A 16415-nucleotide genomic window follows, 5' to 3' on the forward strand; every position below is an offset into this window, starting at 1 on the left:
TCCCACAGGGGAAACAGTGACTGCTGTATACACGTCACAGGGGAAACTGCAATTGATGTATATACGTCACAGTGAGACCACTATACACATCACTGAGAAGACTGCAACTGATGTAAATACGTCATATAGGTGACACTAACCGCTGTATATGTCACATTGGGGACACTGTGACCTGTTGTGAGTTCATTTTCCCCTTTGTCACTGGGGTCTGGTGAACTCCCTATTCTGGTGAAGGAAGGTAATGAGCCTGATTATCAGGCACCTGAGTCTAATGAGGATGACTGGCTGAGTGGAGTTACGGACTGGATATAAGGCTGCCGACGCCCTTCTGCCCTGCGGGTGACTTCTCTGTGGACTTCTAGGACACCAGTCTGATTCCTGCTCCTCTCAAGCTAAGTTTTCTGTTTTGCCTGTTAGCTTTTGGTTTTGTTTTTTGTTTTCCTTGCTTTTCAGTATTCTGCCATCCCTGCTGGGGTGAGCTGAATCTCCTTTTGCCTGTAGCTCTGTCTTCAGTATATTCCTGAGTGCTGACGTGGCTTTTTTGAGGCCTAGCGTCTTCAGTGCCTTTTTCACTGTCAGTCTGTTGGCTCTTGTTTTCATAGGGTTTTTCACAGATTGCAGACAGCAGCCTTCCTGTCCTTTTCTAGCTAGTTAGCTTGGGCCCCTCTTTGCTCAGTCTATCTGTCTGTGTTAGTGTTTTCATCTTGCTTCACCGTCATTATATGTTGGGGGCTGCCTTTTGCTTTGGGGTCTGCTCTGGGGCAGGTTAGATTTCCCCTTTCTTTCTTTAGGCCTATTTAATTCTCCAGCTGTGATCGAGGGGTCTAGGGCATCGTAGGAACCCCCCACGGCGACTGCTAGTTGTGTTGATAGGTTCAGGGGTCTTCAATCCGATAGCTGACAACTTCTCTGGTTTTCTGGACTTGGCTAGCGTTTGTTTGTTTTTTTGCCTCCTACGGTGACTCAATCATAAGTGACCTCTGTATATACATCACATAGGGGGACATGACAACTGCTGTTTATACGTTACATAGATGACAAGGCAACTGCTGTATATTTATCACATTGTACACGGTGACTGCTGATAATACTGTATGTCACAGGGGATATTGCGCCTGCTGTTTATACGTCACATAGGGGACAAGGCGACTACTGTATATATACTGTATATGTCACATAGGGGACAAGGCGACTACTGTATATACGTCACATAGGAGACAGACTGCTGTATATACGTCACATGGGGGACATTGCACCTGCTGTTTCTACATCACATAGGGACACTAACCGCTGTATGTCACAATGGGGACACGGCAGCTGCTGTATATCACATATTGTACTCTGCGACTGTAAGGGACATGGCGACTGCTGTATATACGTCACATAGGGGATATTGCGCTTGCTGTTTATACGTCACATGGGTGACAAAGCGACTGCTGTATATACGTCACTTACGAGACATGATTCTCCCTGCTTGTATGTTTTAGCGCTAGATGCCATATATTGGTATATTTTATTTATTGGGAATAAAAGTTAAATTTTAGCCACCTTTGCCATGCGCTGGATTTTTTCTCTGCTTGGATTCTGCCATGGCTGTCTCACCCTCATCCGTACGAGCCATTGGTGTGCAAACAGGAGGTTTAAGACTGAGGTCTGGTAAGCTGGCTAACAGTAGAAAAAAAGAGACTGTTATACATGTCACATAGGGGACACTGCGACCACTGTATATACATCACTTAGAAGAGACCCTGACCCCTGCATGAACGTCACATAGGGGACACTGACAGCTGTATATACATCACATTATAGACATGGCGACTGCCGTATATATGTTACACTGGGCACATCTCATAGGGGACATGGTGACTGCTGTCTATACGTCACATGGGGATATGGCAACTGCTGTTTATATGTCACATAGGTGACACGGCAGCTGCTGTATATCACACATGGTACACGGCGTCTGCTGTATAAATGTCATAGGGGACACTGCGACCGATATTTATACATCTCATAAGAGTTACGGTGACTGCTGTTTATACATTACATAGGGGACCGGTGTATATACGTCAGGGGACACTATGACCTTTGCATATACGCTACATAGGGGAAACACTGATCGCTGTAGATACATCACATACAGCAACTGCTGTATATGCGTCACATAAGGGACACTGTGATTTCTGTGTATATATCACACAAGGGACACTCCGACTGTCGTATGTGCGTCTTATAGGGGTCATGGTGACCGCTGTATTTACGTCACATAGTTATGCGACTGCTGCTTATACGTTACATAGTCGTCACATATGGGAGATGGTTTATTCTAATTATACGTCACGTAGGGGATTCTCTGATCTTTGTACATACGCCATAGAGGACATAGACTGCTATATATACATCACATACGGGGACACTGTGACTGCCGTATATACATCACATAGAACACACGGCAACTGCTGCTTATACATCACATAGGGAACACTGTGGCTGTTGAATACATGTCACGCGGGACACGCCGACTGCTGTATCTGCAGTAGGTCTCATGGGACACAGCGATCACTGTGTATAAGTTACATAAGACGGCAACCGCTGTATAAATGTCAAATAGGAGACACTGCAAACGCTGTATATATGTCATATAGGAGACACAGCGACCACTATATATACGTCACAAAGGGGACACTGAGACCGCTGCATATACATTACATACGTGACATGGAGACTGCTGTATATCCTTCACATAGGAGCCATCTATGGGGTATTGTCAAGAGGAAGATGAGAGACAACAGACTCAGCAGCCTTCAACTCATCTGCATTGTTATTTAAAGCAACCTGGGCTTCCATAACCCCTCAGCAGTGCCACAGGCTGTTCGCCTCCTTGCCACGCCGCATTGATGCAAAAGGAGTCCCGACCAAGTATTTAGAGCGTTTTACTGAACGTACATTTCAGTGGGCCAACATTTTGGATTTTAAAATAATTTTTGAAGCTGGTATTATAAAGTATTCTAATTTACTGAGATAATGACTTTTGGGGTTTCATTGGCTGTAAGCCATAATCATCAACATTAACAGAAATAAACACTTGAAATAGATCACTCTGTTTGTAATGACTCTATATAATGAGTTTCACCTTTGTATTGAAGAACTGAAATAAATTAACTTTTTGATAATATTCTAATTTTGTGAGAAGCACCTGTATTTTCATGCACAACAGCTCAAATCACAAAACAATGTCACCACACCACTAAATGACAAGGCGGGATAGGGCATGCGGTTTCACATTAAGCTAGTGGAAAAATAATATTTAAAACGCTATACTCATGCATGGAACATAATACATGGGACACAATACAAGCAGTGCACGGCATTCTTGTATGAAATATGCCCTGCTGTCTTTGTCTGTGGACCTAAGTAATGGCAAAAAAATGCAGTAAGGTCGATTTCAAAGCCACACAGGACACTACTTATCTGAACTATCTGACTAAGAAACATTCGCCTAGCTAATTGCCTAAAATCTTGCTGCTAACACTGCCAGCATCAGGAGCAGCCTCTCTGCACTGTTACAGTGTCAAAATGGCGCTAAAACAAGATGTCCGCTCCTTATATGGATGACATGTGATTTCAGCAGCCAATGACACAAGCCGTTGTGTCAGGATATTGTGGATGTTTCCTGTCCCCTGATTGGCTAGCCAAAATATGCGCACACAAAGTTAGGAAAAAAAATAGAATCAGTCTTATCGATAATTCGGTTTCTAGGAACCTTCCACGACAGCAGCATCAGAGGATGTCTCCCCACCCTAATTGGGGACAGGAAACACAGAAGAGGTTAAATACCCCTCCCCTTCTTACAACCTCTAGTGTTTTTCCTGGACACACTAGTATGTATATAGTTACCACCAAGGTGCAGGAATCATCCAATAAGTGCATCAGATATGGAGGGAAATTCGTGCTGTCGTGGAAGGTTCCTAGAAACTGAATTACCGGTAAGACTAATTCTATTTTCTCCAGTCACTTTCCACGACCGCAGTGTCGGAGTAATACAAACAACTAATTTCTTAGGGAGGGATAATGGCCTGCAGAACTTGTCTGCCAAATGTTAAATCCCTATTAAAAGTCAGTCTATAGTGCTTGGTGAACATATGGATAGACAACGAGGTGGTGGCTCAGCATTTCTGCTCAGAGGATACGTTCCCGCTCTCTGTCCATGATGTTGATACTGAACGAGTAGAATGAGCCTTCAATGATGTAGGAGGAAAATGATTCTGTGACGAATATGCCAAACAGATAGCTTGCTTGATCCAATTAGCAATCGTATTTTTAGCCGCTGCTTTGCCTTTATTCCGTCCTGAGAACTGAATAAATAGGTTCTGGTCAATTCTCGGTTTGCTGGAGGTAATAGATAACCACCCTGCGAACATCAAGGGTGTGAAGGGCAGAATGAGGGTAGCACAATATCCTGACCCCTATGGAAGGCTGAGACTACTTTAGGCATAAAGGAGGGGTCTAAACAAAGGACAATGCTATCCATAGTGACCGATAAGTAGGGCTCCTGTACTGATAGGGCCTTGCAACTCTCCTACTCGTCTAGCGTTAATGATTGCTACTAGAAAAACAGTTTTAAAGGTCAGGTTCTTTAAACTTGTGGATGCTAGAGGTTCAAATGGATCTCTGGTCAAACTATTAAGGACCAGATTTAGATCCCGGATGGGAACTTGGCTTGAAGTCTAGGATGAATCCTAGCTGCAGAGGTCATAAAGTGTTTAACCCAGCGACGGCCAGCTAAGTCCTGATCAAAAAAGGAAATAAGAGCTGACACCTGTACTTTCAGTGTATTAGGTGTCAGCCCTAGGTCCAACCCCTTTTGAAGAAAATCTAGAATTTGCGCAATGTTAGGATGGTAGGGATCAGGAGTACTCGGGAAACACCAGGATGAAAATTTCTTCCAAACCTTGCCAAAGATGGCGTTGGTCACTGGCTACTCTTCTGGAGATTATGTATTACCTCCTCCGAGAGCCCTTTAGCTTTTAGGATCCTGGCTTCAGTAGCCAGGCTGCAGGTTCAATCTGCGCAGATTTGGGTGTAGCAGAGGGACCTGGTGAAGGAGGTCGACCTTCTGGGGTAGAAGTTAGTGGATCCTACTGAGCCATGTCTATCAAAGCGCCATGCCAGCTTCTTCCCGGCCACATGGGAGCGATTTAAATCGAGATGAGACAGTCTGACCGAATATTTCTGCAGAGTTCTTGCTAGAATCGGGATTGATGGGAAGGCGTAGGCCAGGTTGAACTTCCAAGGATGAGAAAAGGCATCTATGCCCTGCGCTCTGTCCGTGAGACTGAGGGAAAAGAACGTCTTCACCTTTGCATTCCAGCCATTGGCAAACAGGTCTACATCTGGACTCCCCCACCATGATCCCAGAGACTAAAAGACCGCTTGGTCTAAGCACCATTCTCCTGGATGGACATCTTTCCTGCTGAGGAAATCCACCTGGATGTTATTGGATCCCTTTAGTTGTACTGCTGTGATGGACAACAGATGTTTTTCCGCCCAGGAAAAAATCCTTGCAGCGATTGACTTTGACTTCAAACAGGCGTATTTCATGCCTCCCTGGTGCCGGAGGTAGGCCACTGTGGTCATGTTGTCGAAATAGACGCACACGTGGTGACCTTCGATAAGAGTGGATGCGGCTTTCAACGCTTCTTCCACTGCCTTCAGTTTCCTCAGGTTTGAGAAGCTCGATCTGATGTCTGGGGTCCACAAACCCCTGGAAGTGAGACATCTTCACCATGACAAACCAGCCTCTCCCACTGGTGTTCGAAGTGAAGTATCTTGAGGGAAAGTTAGTCCCAACTGACTCCCCACCGAAGGTTTCGGAAGTCTAGCTACCGTAAAAGAGAAGCCTTCCATGCCCGGATTGATAATCTGCCTAACCGGGCATTTTCCAGCTGGGCCGCGATGTTTCCCTTTAAATCTGTGGGCGCAGTGGTTCTAGGAGGGTCGCAACTAGAGCGGAGTTGATTTTATGAGGTAATGATGTCACCGGAAGGGGCGAGGCCTAGAGCTGTCTAGATCGGAGATGATTTTTTTTGTGATCCTCATTTTAGCCACTCCGATCTAGATAGCTCTAGGCCTCGCCCCTTCGGGTGACATCATTACCTCAAAATATCAACTCAGTTCTAGTCGCTACTGTCCCGGAAGAGGAGCTGCTGCTGCCAGAGAGAGCTCTGTGCCTGCAGCTCCGTGCGTGTCTGCTGGTGATCTGTACCCCTCAGCTAAGTGCCCCCCCTGTGATCTATGTGTGTTCCCTCTGTGATCTCTGTGGCCCCAGCTCTGTGGCTCCAGCTATGTGCCCCAATATAATCTCTGTGCCCCATGTCATCTCTGTGCCCTTCACAACTATATGCCCCCCTGTGAACTGTGCCTCCCAGCTATGTGCACCCCGTGATCTCTTTGGCCCCAGCTATGTGACCTTTCTGTGATCTCTTTGGCCCCAGCTATGTGACCTTTCTGTGATCTCTGTGGCCCCAGCTATGTGCCCCCTTGTGATCTCTGTGGCCCCAGCTATGTGCCTCCCTGTGATCTCAGTGACCATAGCTATATGTCCCCCTGTGATCCCTGTCCCCCTCAGCTATGTGCCACCCTTTGATCTGTTCCCCTGTGATTTGTGTGCCCTCCATCCATATGCCCACTGTGATCTCTGTGCCCCCCCCAGCTATGTGCACCCCTGTGATCTCTGTGCTCCCCGCTATGTAACCCCTGTGATATTTGTGCTCTCATGTGATCTCTGTCCCCTCCAGCTTTGTCCCCCCCAGCTATGTGCCCCTCAGTGATCTCTGTGCCCTCCAGCCATGTGCCCTCCAGTGAATTCTGTGTCCCCCCCGGCGATCTATGTACCTCCCCGGTGATGCCTGTCCCCCCAGTGCTGTACATCCCCCTTTTTAGTTTCCTGCTCTGTTCACCGTCTGAGCCAGGAACCCGCTCCTGTGCATGCCGCAGCTGTTAATCCTCCCCCCATCTCGGTGACCTGGGTGAGTCTCAATATGGAAACTTTGTTTTATGTACGTACAGCACATGCAGTACCACCTGTATACTGTATATAGACTGCTGTGTATACAATATGTAAGTGATACTGGCCGCTAAATCTGTGTATAATCACAGTATCACCTATATAATGTATACACAGCAGTCTATATACATTATATAGTGGATACTGTGACTTATAAATACAATATATGGGTGATACTGCTCTAGAGTATATATGTTACATAGGTAATACTGAGACTATACATGCCAGTCACAGTATCACCTAGATAATCAATATACAGCAGTCACCTATATGATGTACAGTATGTAACATAATATAGTATATAGTATAATGCTGTCTTAATATAGTGTATAATGTAGAGTTCTGCGTATATACGAGTATATAGTATAGAATGTACAGATGTTTATATAGTATGTTGCTGTGTATATAGTATGGAATCCACACTATATACACTGGCACATCTCTACACTATATACTATACACACAGCTCCACTCTATATTCCTTAACACAGTATATATTGAGGATCTGTGTATACTTCTCCTATCCTTTATACATGGTGTAATTCTCAGTTTCTGCTCTTATATGTGTGTGTGTGTGTGTGTGTGTGTGTGTATATATAATAATCACTCCGATAAGTTGTGAAAAAAGTGGCAGTCTTTATTAGCCCATGTTGCAAAGTTTCAGATCCATAACATAACTTTTCTCTGCTGTGGAACTGAAATGCTGCGACATGGGCTAATAAAGAGTCCACCCCTCCCCTGCTTGCTAAGGGCCCCGGCACTTGCATTACTTACCTCTTCCCACTCCTCCGCTGCGGCATCTTCTGACTGTGACGTTTCAGGTCAGAGGGTGCAGTGATGTCACGTCTGTGCGCCCTCTGCCTGAACAGTCACAGTGCAGAGAACCGGAAGACGCCAACGTTGAGGAGTCCGGAGCAGTGCAGCGGCCAGCAAGGAGTGGTGAGGAATTGCTTTTTTTTTTTTTTTTTAATGTTTAGAGCAATATGTGGGGCCCATCATATAGTGTAGCATCATATGGGGCCCATCATACACTGGAGCATTATATGGAGCATCATATGGGGCCCATTATATACTGGAGCATCATATGGGACCCATTATATATGAAGCATCATATGGGGCCCATTATATATGGAGCATCATATGGAGCACATTATACAGGGCCTTGCGAAAGTATTCAGCCCCCTGAAGCTTTTCAACCTTTTCCAACATGTCATACTTCAAACATAGAGATACCAAATGTATATTTTTGGTGGAGAATCAACAACAAGTGGAACACAATTGTGAAGTTGAATGAAATTTATTGGTTATTTTACATTTTTGTGGAAAGTCAAAAACTGAAAAGTGGGGCGTGCAATATTATTCGGCTCCTTTGCTTTCCATGGAGCAAACTCACTCCAGAAGTTCATTGTGGATCTCTGAATGATCCAATGTTGTCCTAAATGATTAATGATGATAAATATAATCCACCTGTGTGTAATCAAGTATCTGTATAAATGCACCTGCTCTCTGATAGTCTCAGGGTTCTGTTTGAAGCACAAAAAGCATCATGAAGACCAAGGAACACAACAGGCAGGTCCGTGATACTGTTGTGGAGAAGTTTAAAGCTGGATTTGGATACAAAATGATTTCCAAAACTTTAAACATCCCAAGGAGCACTGTGCAAGTGATCATATTGAAATGGAAGGAGTATCGTACCACTGTAAATCTACCAAGACCCGGCCGTCCCTCTAAGCTTTCATCTTAAACAAGGAGAAGACTGATCAGAGATGTAGCCAAGAGGCCCATGATCACTCTGGATGAATTGCAGAGATCTACAGCAGAGGTGGGACAGTCTGTCCATAGGACAACAATCAGTCGTACACTGCACAAATCTGGCCTTTATGGAAGAGTGGCAAGAAAAAAGCCATTTCTCAAATATATCCAGAAAAAGTGTTGTTTAAAGTTTGCAGCAAGCCACCTGGTAGACACACCAAACATGTGGAAGAAGGTGCTCTGGTCTGATGAAACCAAAATTGAACTTTTTGGCAACAATGGCAAATGATATGTTTGGCATAAAGGCAACACAACTCATCACCCTGAACACACCATCCCCACTGTCAAACATGTTGGTGGCAGCATCATGGTTTGGGCCTGCTTTTCTTCAGCAGAGACAGGGAAGATGGTTAAATTTGATGGGAAGATGGATGGACACAAATACAGGACCATTCTTGAAGAAAAGCTGTTGGAGTCTGCATAAGACCTGAGACTGGGATGGAGATTTTTTTGTGAACTCTCTTGATCTGACTTCTGAGTCGGGGCTCCCTCTGGTGGTTACAGCGGGTAGTGGAGCTGGTTGTATTGACAGAAGTCTATCACCTGAAGACGATGATTGGAAGTCAGGGGTTACTGACTGAGAGGATTTAAGTGAGCAAGCTTCCTTCAGTTGCTGCTGGTGATTTGTTTGTCTTCCTGTGCACTGTGAAGTCTGCTTTTTCCCCTTCTTGGTCTTGAATCATTCAGATAAGTTATTTGTTTGCTGAGTCTTTTGCATTTGATATAGTTTTTGCCTTTCTCTGCTTCTGCTTTGTTGTGTGGGTTCAGCATTATTCCCTGCTGGGATTTGTGCTGGACCCCGCTCATATGTCACAGATTGTGTCATTCTGTTCGGTATTGTTAATCACCTGTTATATTAGTATCTTTTGCTTTGCTTCCAGTTCACACCAGAATGCTGATTTAGCGGGGGAGAGGTCGTGTGGCCTCAGTGTTTTTGTATATCAGACGTGTTGGATTTTTTAGGGTTTTTGTGTGATTGCACAACAGTATCTTTTCTGTCCTGCCCTATCTAGACAGTTTGGGCCCCATCATTTCCTCACTCTATTTTCTGCCTGCGTTTGTGCCTCATCTTGTCTCACCAACAATATGTTTGGGGGCTATCTATTCCTTTGGGGTTCTACTCCAGGGCAGTTTAGCTTTCCCCTTTCTTGCTTTAGGCTTAGTTAACTCTTTGGCTGTGCTGAGGCATCTAGGGCATCGTAGGTACATCCCACGGCTAATGCTAGTTGTGGTGTTAGGTTTAGGGGTCTACAATCAGCTAAGTTGCCAGCCTTTCTGGTTTCCTGGTTGCTTAGCTAATTCCCCGGTAATCCTCCTTGGTGACCGAATCATAACAGAGATTTGTCTTCCAACATGACAATGATCCCAAACATAAAGCAAAATCTACAATGGAATTGTACACAAATAAATGTGTTAGAATGGCCAAGTCAAAGTCCAGGCTTGAATCCAATCGAGAATCTGTGGAAAGAGCAGAAAACTGCTGTTCACAAACGATCTCCATCAAACCTCACTGAGCTCGAGTTGTTGGCCAAGGAAGAATGGGCAAGAATTTCAGTCTCTCGATATACAAAACTGATAGAGACATACCCCAAGTGACTTGCAGCTGTAATCGCAGCAAAAGGTGGCGCAACAAAGTATTAAGTTGAAGGGGCCGAATAATCTTGCACACTCGACTTTCCACAAAAACTTAAAATAACCAATAAATTTCGTTCATCTTCACAATTGTGTTCCACTTGTTGCTGATTATTCACCAAAAACTTACATTTGGTATCTTTATGTTTGAAGTATGATATGTGGGAAAAGGTTGAAAAGTTCTAGGGGGCTGAATACTTTTGCAATGCACTGTATATGGAGCATCATATGGGGCCCATTATATATGGAGCATCACATGGGGCCCATTAAATATGGAGCATCATATGGGGCCCATTAAATATGGAGCATCATATGGGGCACATTACATATGGAGCATCATATGGGGCCCATTACATATAGAGGTATGATTTGAGGCTCATTTTATACAGATCATCATGTGGTGCCTATTCTGTTTGGAGCAATATATGGGGCCAATCATATTCTGTATGGAGCATTATATTGGGCCAATTCTGTATGGAGCAAGGTATGGGGCTCATTTTAACTGCATGGAGCAATATATGGGGATCCTTATTCTGTATGGAGCATTATATGGTGCTCATAATGTATGGAGCAATATATGTGGCTCACTATTCAGTATGGAGCAATACATTGGGCTCATTATACTGTATGGAGCACTATGTGGTACCCATAATACTGTATGGAACATTATAGTGTGTCCATGAAGTCATGGTGCACTTTTGACCTGGCACTGGAAAGCAACAAAAAACGATAGAAATGTGAAATCTGCTCCAAATAAAAGAAAACCTCTCCCAGTTTCATACCTATTCTGTGCATTTCGATGTGGTCTTCATTTGTTGCCCTACACACATCCAAAAGATAATGAAGTTCTTGCCACACATGGGTAAGGACGTCTGGTGTAACAGAGTGAATAACGTCTGTGATTCTCTGTTTTAAGTGATTAATGTCATTAATAGGTTCAATGTACACATGTTGCTTCACATAACCCCAAAAGTAAAAGTTTAAGGCTGGTTTCACATTGGCGTTTTATCGCGCAGCGCATCGTGCACTATCCGTCGCATGCGCAATGCTCCCTATCTTTAACATTGCGGGCGCAGGGTCTAGCGCTTGCACGCGTTCATCAGCGTTTTCGTGCGCTGCATTTTTTCCAGGTGTGCACCCAGACGCACTAGATGCTATATGTTGCATTTTTTGTTCCGCCCAACCTTGTAAAAAAAAAACGCATGAGCACGTGTGCGCACGGAATGCATAAAAAATAACATTACAGTCTTTGGGGTTGCATGCGTGCGCATGGACTTGCGCAAGTCTGCGCTTGTCAGCGCATGCGATTTTTGAGTAAACAATGTCTAGACACTTGTTTAAACCACCCCCTACACAAGCAACATTGTTTAAGAGGAGTCTAGATAAAAGAAGGTGTGTGCAGTGCCAGACCACTACTCTACAGACAGCCTTGAAGAGACAAGACAGCCTTCCAACTTTGGATCCAAGCTGCAGCAGCCAAAATGTGAGTATTCTTAAATCTATATGTCTGCCTGTCCTTTCAAATGTATTATTGTAAAATAATGCTTATCCTGTAAAATACTCAGGACTAGTTACCAGATAAAAATATAGTGGTTTATTTGGATTCTTCCATCAAAGAAAGGTTATTACAGAAAAACAGGTGAATAAAAATAGGTGAGAGATTGTCCATCAGTTCATAGCAAAGCAACGTGTATTCTTCTTTCTCTCCGGGATCTCACATGGCAAATGGCGTCTGTCTCTCAGTTCGGCTTCTTCGTAGTAAAGTAACATACCAGCTGTTATGTCATGTCATGTCATGGCCCAGAACAGATGACATCTTCGTGTCTGTCTCTCATGATGGTGAGGGAAGAAGAGCGACCTCTACAGTTAGCCATGAATTATATACGTCTCCTAAAGCACGTGGTCTCTACATATATGGAGCTGTCTTTCTACCATGAGCCAAGCTTAAAAATAGCCTATGTCGTGTAAGCTAAAGCAATGTACAGAACTGAGTCTTATAAGAAATTAACGGATTATTAATATTTAACAATTCCCCCTTTTGAGGGAGACAGACATTAATTGGAACCCTCAAAATATAACAAGATCTTCTTTCTTCTTTTCTTCTTCTTTGACAAAATAATTTAATATCAATAATAATAATATCAGATTACCGTTATAAGTACTCAATGACATAATTGATGTGAATTCATGTTATGGTAAGCCGTGAACAATATTCATATAAAATATGTATAATTATACTTCCCTAAGTCTAAATTGAAGCATCTCAGGTTCAGTCATCATCTGGTGTCATCTTGTCTTCATTTTGATGTCTTCTGTCTTCTTCTTGGTTCTTTTAAAACCACAGTTTTTCTCTAGCATATAGATGTTGTAGAAATTGTGTTGTGTATCAAATCAAAGTTCATAAATTCAAATGTTGATAAGAAACAAAGTCTATAGATGAAATGCAGCTTTAATATCTGTGCAGTGTCATCTTTAAAAACCTGGGCTTACATTGGCTCGCCTTGGATATTCTGGAATCCTCCATCGGCACTGGTCTTTGAACAGGTGTGACGTCTTTGGTCAGCAAAGCAAGGGTTAAAATGACTCTTCCTTGCTAAACATAGCACCATAACCAGTCCTTGTCCTAATGCACAGGACATATGTCAGGGTTAATTACCTTCATTGTTCACCAGCTTTCATCGAAGCTTTTCAGGTGATTGAAAACCTCTGGAACTTGATAAGAACGTGATAACACAGTTCATCTCAGCATCATAGGATCATCGTCCTCTGGTTGTCAGGTTAGACACTTTAATCGTGACTGTCAGTGGTGGATACTGCACTTGTGACTGTCAGTGGTGGATACTGCACTTGTGGCTGTCAGTGGTGGATACTGCACTTGTAATTAACACAGTTCATTGCTCAGAAGTCATAGCTTTGTTACCTTCTGGGACTTCTGGATAACGACATTCTTTTTCTTGCAACTGATAAGAATCAATTTTAATATGAAAAGTCTTTATTAACGTAATTTCAGTATCTTGCTTGAAGTCTTCATTCCCTATTCTATACCAAATCTGGTAATTTTCCTATCCTATAATATCACAGCGTACCATAGCAATCAGTAATATCCATATAATTATTATCAGAATTTGTACCATATATGGATTTCAATATTTGAAATAATAAACCAATAATAAGTGATAATACATTATTATCCATTTTTTTCATGTGATAGAACATTTTTTTTTTTTTTTTTTTTTTATGTCATAGGTGTAATTACCTTTTTCAACCTATAGGTGTCACTGTGTTTTATGTAACCAGTGTTTTCATCTTTATTAATAAGGAATATATTTATTATACTAATAATATGTAGGAATGTATAGCCATGAACCAAAATAAGAATATATGAGTGAGCGAATGAATGAATAAAAGAAGAGAGAGAGAGAGGATTCAAAAAGATTTAAATAAACTGGAGAAGTGGGCAGCAACTAACAGAATGGTTTTTAACAGGGAGAAATGCAAAGTACTACATCTGGGCAATAAAAATGGAAAAAACATATATAGAATGGGAGGAATAGGGCTAAGTGACAGCACATGTGAAAAAGACTTGGGTATACTAATAGATCACAGACTGAATATGAGTCAACAGTGTGATGCAGCAGCAAAAAAGGCAAATGCAATTCTAGGATGTATTAACAGAAGCATACAGTCTAGATCACGTGAAGTCATTATTTCCCTCTACTCCTCTTTGGTCAGACCTCATCTGGAATATTGTGTCCAGTTTTGGGCACCACATTTTAAAAAAGACATCAACAAACTGGAGCAAGTTCAGAAAAGAGCGACCAGAATGGTGACCGGTCTGCAAACCCTGTCTTATGAGGAAAGGTTGCAGGATTTGGGAATGTTTAGTTTGCAAAAGAGAAGACTGAGAGGAGACTTAATAGCTGTCTACAAATATCTAAAGGGCTGTCACATTGTAGAAGGATCAACTTTATTCTCATTTGCACATGGAAAGACTAGAAGCAATGGGATGAAACTGAATGGGAGGAGACACAGATTAGATATTAGAAAAAACTTTTTGACAGTTAGAGTGATCAATGAGTGGAACAGGCTGCCACGAGAAGTGGTGAGTTCTCCTTCAATGGAAGTCTTCAAACAGAGGCTGGACAGACATCTGACTGGGATGATTTAGCGAATCCTGCTTTGAGCAGGGGGTTGGACCAGATGGCCCAGGAGGTCCCTTCCAACTCTACGATTCTATGATTCTATGATTCTAAGAATTGTTGCATATAACTCAGAAGTGAAACATTTCCTTAGTAATAGAACCATATAATTGCTATATTTAATGAAGCAATATTCTCAGTAGATATTACTTTACTAAATATTGGTGAAAGAATTAAAAATAATGAAAAATAAGAATAAAAATAAAAATAAGAATAAGGCCTTTATGTTGATGCAGAGTAGTTATGTCTTCAGTAACATATACCCTTAATATTTCCATGATCTGGATTATTTCATAATTGTCATAAACTTGTGTTACCAAAATATTCAAATTATGCAACTTTGCATGTAATTCCTCTTAGTGTAAAGAAATGACTCTTTATAATACTTATTATTATACCCAATACTTATACCATTGTACCTTATTAATATTTTTTTCCTATTAAAATGTGTGAAGAAGAGGGTATTAATCAAATGTGATGATGTAGTCAGGATCAAAAACATATTTTCCCCCTTAATACCAAAAAATATTGTTCTATGAAATAATTCATTTATCAAAACCAAAATTAAAAATAATTAATGTATAAATTATGTGAATTTATACTTGCTTATACCATTTATTTGTCTGAAGATGTGTAACCATTAAAATTAATTTGAATATCATAAAATTATCCTTTGGAAAAATTAATTTAAATGTAGATTTTCTTCATAAACCATTTTGATGTGCAATTGCACTTATCCACAATTAACTAAATCAAGAAATAATAATTACTATAGAAATATATGTTGTATAGATAATATTTCATTATGTATCTTAATATTCTAATAATTTAACTGATCTGCATATTTCTCCTAAAGATAAAAGCTTTTGGTTTTTTTTTTTTTTTCTCTCTTATAGAATCCTGAGGCCTCTTACAAACGTATCACATCACTCGCTCAGCAGCTGCTCATACACTCAGTCACTGTCACTCAGACTGTGTCACATATTTAAGTTTAAACCAAATACCTCACATACGAAGGTGTGATGAATACACGTATTTTAACCCAAATTATCCTAATTATCAATGCATTGTAAACTATTTCAATTTAGTCTCTTAATATTTCTTTGAATATTCCCCAAATACACATGACATAAATATATGTATAGCTATACTTGACATTTAGGCCTGGAAAAAAAATTCCATTGCTTTGCAAAAGCTGAGACCCCTTTAAAAATTCTTTCCCTAAGGAACAGGGACATAGTATACTGGTATACTTGTATTATTAGAACAAGGTACAAATTCCACCTGCTGTGGTTGTCATTCAAGCCATGCAGCAGAAAAGCACACACACAGAACATATTTTAATATGCAATTAGTTATTTCCTTTTAAGTGTTAAATATATGAAATCATGCAATTATTGCAACTTCCTGTGTAAATAAAGGCATAAATCCTTGGAAGAGAATTTTTCCCGATTAAGTCCTGCTTTGAAATGAAAATTCTAAGGAAACATAAAAGAGAAGGTTAATATCATATTCATAATTTAAAATATTATTACTGATGTAGATTTTAATTTTCATTAAAAAATACAGTTCTACTATTTCTACTTCTACAAACACTCTATATATACTGTATGACTATGTATATATCCACAAACCATAAAACTACAGGATTATACTCTATAAAATAATTACATATAACTCACTAATTGTATAACACTGTTATACAA

Source organism: Dendrobates tinctorius, unplaced genomic scaffold (genome assembly GCF_039654945.1).
Source record: "Dendrobates tinctorius isolate UK_male_01 unplaced genomic scaffold, ASM3965494v1 ptg000150l, whole genome shotgun sequence".
NCBI lineage: Eukaryota > Metazoa > Chordata > Amphibia > Anura > Dendrobatidae > Dendrobates > Dendrobates tinctorius.